The sequence below is a fragment of the Aedes albopictus genome, chromosome 3 (genome assembly GCF_035046485.1).
Source record: "Aedes albopictus strain Foshan chromosome 3, AalbF5, whole genome shotgun sequence".
In the NCBI taxonomy this organism is placed as follows: domain Eukaryota; kingdom Metazoa; phylum Arthropoda; class Insecta; order Diptera; family Culicidae; genus Aedes; species Aedes albopictus.
The window spans coordinates 62,922,018-62,925,842 of record NC_085138.1 but is presented as its reverse complement, the minus strand read 5'-3'; the positions used below and the strand labels follow the sequence as shown (position 1 = coordinate 62,925,842).

The following is a 3,825-nucleotide window of genomic DNA, read 5'->3' as shown; positions in this document are numbered from 1 at the left end:
GGAAGAATCTGTGGTGAAATACTAGGTAGAATTTTTGGAAAAGATACAAAAAAAACCAGGATCTTTTTTTTGTTTTTATTAATCAGCCAGAAAAACGATATAGTGCAACTCCGATGGTCGTTAAGGACAAGGTATTTGGAGTACATAGCTCAAAATTTCTAGAGCACCGTTTCTTAGAACCGTTGAACGGATTTGGATTAAAATGCATCACGCTAATTGTTCAGTGGTTGTCAACAGCGTGATGCATTTTAATCCAAATCCGTTCAACGGTTCTGAAAAACGGTGCTCTAGAAATTTTTAGCAATGTACTCCAAATACCTTGTCCTTAAACTTGGTAAATTCTTCGAAAATAATTAGACCCGTATTTTTCTATTTCGTCATTAGGGTGACCAATTTTCAGTTAAGGTGGTTCTAAAAATCAAGGTTCTTAAAAACTAAAACATTTCAAAAATCATACCTTCTGCATCAGTTAACCGATTTTATTTTTTTTGTTTGAAAGCTTGTCACCTCCCTAAAGAAAGGTCGCATGAGATGGAGACAAAGATGGTACGAAGAGGAAGTAGTGACCTTGACTCATTTATCTTTCCCTCTAAGACCAAGGTTCGAATGGGGAACCATCATGAAACAATCTATCCGAGTCAATTCCGTACCAATATAAAAGCATAAATTTACATGCAAGAAATGAGTAAATGGGTTTATTAAATGTTTTTGTACTTACGTCTATTTTGCTGACTTACAAACTACGTTAGGACTTAAGCCTAGTGTTGTGTGGTGTCAGTGGCCTAGTGTATCCCACGGCGACAGGAAAGCAGGACTCCGTCCGGACAGAAGGACACACCGGCTCCATGCCAGTAACTCCGCAGCAGAAAACACTTCCAGGCCTGGTGGTACACCAAGGCACTGAACCACACCATGATGACTCATGGAGCCATTGAATTTGGGTCGAAACGAAAGGCCTGCACAAAACGGGCAAGAACGAGTTGTGGGGCTTTAGTACTGATGAAGACACTACGTTCGCACAGTTTTGGAATGGCTTTAAACTTCTCAATCCCTTACCGATCTCCAGCAATCACTAACGCACTACTCCATCGTACTGCTCATGCTCCTTAACATGATTTCCTCAGCGGATCTATGCTGTAGAAGGAACACATTACATATTTTTCTCACTCAAAATCACTGCACATTACCCGATGGGCATTTAAAAGCACACAACAATGAACCGCATCCACCAACTATTAGCACTTTGCTTTGCTTTGATTTTATGGCCGGTCAGGCGAATAAAAGAAACTTTGGCTAGCTAGACTTGCCTGCTTAGAAATTAACCGACTTCTGATTTCAACTTCAGAGCAGTGCCAATATGTAGCCGTAGGTAGATCTTCGTGGTCGTATATTCATATCATACATGGGTGGCGGTAATGAGCAATGGATAGAGAAGAGATCGTGAGATTTCAGGTTAAGAGAGGATCGATTATGGTTAGGGTTTACAAAACCATATTATGGAGATACGGTCGATGTCATCCTCCTCCTTATCCATGTGCAGATAGATAGCCTCCTTCGTACTTGACCCTCTGCGCTCTCAAGCCCAAGCTCCGTAGGAGATAGATGTCTCCCAATACCTTGTGTGGTCAATAGATATCTGCGTTAAATGACTAGATTGGTATCAGCCATTTGGTATACTCAGAGAGTTGAAATGTTCTGTTGTGGTGTGTTGTAGTGTAGTGGTTTTCACATGGTAAGATGACCTATACTTTTATTTTGAACGGTAGACATTAGGAGCAACAATCAAGCTCTCGCGAACTAAGGTCGGTATGATGATGTGAAGGTTACAAGCTATTGAATTCTAGTTTTCAGGAAAAATACGGCGTATGGGCTAAATTATGTTTTTGTGCAAACAATATGCAAATATATTAGTTTTTCCATGTTTTCAAAGGTCTCGGGACCAAAGGGGTTTTCTGGTTTTATATTTTTATCAGAAAATTCAGAAAATTTGGCGTAACATATCAAAAAAACATGCATGTTTTTTAGTTTTCGAGATATGATTTTTTGAGTACAGAGAGTCATTTAATTTGATACAAGCTGCTCTGAAATTGCCTGAATTGTAAATTCTTGTAAAACTATGCCTTGTATTGCTTTTTTGAGTGATTCTTGGTCTTTTCACAGCAATCGGAGTTGCACTATATCGTTTTTCTATGGAATGGCTGAATGTGTATTTTAACATTATGCTTATTCTGCACTTACCAAAAGAATCCTTGGAAAAGCTCGTAAAGAAACTCTTGGAGGAATTCTGGAAGATATGATAAAGTTCCAGATGGAATATTGAAAACAAACCTTATTTTCTTTGGAGCAGTTTCCAAATAGTTGGAGAACACCTTCAGAAATCTTTTGAAAAATTTCTGTAGGAATTATTAAGGAAAGAATCCTTGAGAAAAGTTTTGAGGCAATTCTTGGAGATTTTTTTTTTAGAAAACCATTGAAGGCATTTTTTTAATTAGTATCGTAAGTAAAATTCTTAGAATATTTGATGAAATTCCTGAAGAAATAATTGAACAAATATTTGATAGCATCCTTGCAAAAAAAAAACTCTAAGAAGACTTTTAAAAAATAATCTGAAAAAGCCCGAGAATAAAACGCCGCAGAAATGAATTGAAGAATTCTTAGAAGACTTAATTTTTATGCCATTATACATTAAAGCTCTGAAAATACTTTCTCGAAAAAAAATTCTGGAAGAATTGCCATAGAAATTCCAAAAGCATCTTTGTAGAAACTGGAGAAAATCCTGAACGAACGTTTGAAAAAATTCTTGAATGAATGCTTGCAATAAATTTCACCTAATAGCAACCTTACTTCATAACTTACGGAATCTGGAAGACATTCTGAAAAAAAATCAGGACAACGGTGAAGCAATCTTTTAAGTAATTCCTTATGATTGACTTGGTAGAATTTCTAAAATTCTTGGGGGAATTTCCAATACAATTGTTGGAAAAAATTCTCTAGGTATTGGAGAAACTTCCGAATGCATCCCTGAAGACATTTCTGAAATAATCCTTGAAGGAAGTACCGTAATCCGGGGTATCATTGATCAGCGGGGTAACATTGATCGGCTTGACCCACCTCATGAAATGTTCAAACAAGTATTTTACATTGAATCAGTTTCTGCTATGGAATGGTATATCGTAATCTGCTATCATTTAGCTATTAAATGACATGCAATTTATGAAAATTGAATTTCATAAACATTGAATTAAATCGATTTTTCCATAACTGTGTTTCGTAACGCAATGAGATACATTGTCATACATTCATGCTTGGCGTGAAAACTAGATACAATATTTGGTTCGAAATCACTGTATTACTTCAATATGATATCCTAGAGTTGGATTTGATAAACGAAACTTTTATGAAAATGCTATTTTTCAGTAAAATATACGATTTATTAAAAGTCGGCTATCAATTCCTTAAGCAATTGCCTACCTTTAGGCGTTATTCGTGGTTTAGAGGATTTTAATCCCAAAATAACTTAAAAAGTACATAATTTGTAAGAATTTGGACAACATATTTGAGATCAGCGACCCCGAATTTAGTAAGTAAGGGTATTTTCAACACAAATGAACATTGATCACTGACATGATCAATGTTACCCCAAATCAACACAATCAAAAATTAGATTAAAAAACCTATTTAAACATGTTTTAAAGTTTTACAATACTTTTTCGAGTAGCTTAACACATACTCAGACGGCCAGTACTTGTTTTAAAGATATAAAACATGTAACGTTTGCGTTAACAAGAGAATTATTCAAGAAAGATAGAAAATTCTGATCAATGT

The 3,825-nt window shown here is 35.8% G+C and overlaps 1 long non-coding RNA gene across 1 annotated transcript; it reads right to left on the bottom strand.

Moving 5' to 3' along the window:
* Positions 1-462: 462 nt before the first annotated feature.
* LOC115257442 (uncharacterized) lies at positions 463-2,451 on the bottom strand. Its single transcript, XR_009999504.1, has 3 exons — positions 1,188-2,451; positions 1,057-1,134; positions 463-956 (listed from the first exon to the last, which is right to left on the bottom strand). It is a non-coding gene; the product is annotated as an uncharacterized LOC115257442 (long non-coding RNA).
* Positions 2,452-3,825: the final 1,374 nt, after the last annotated feature.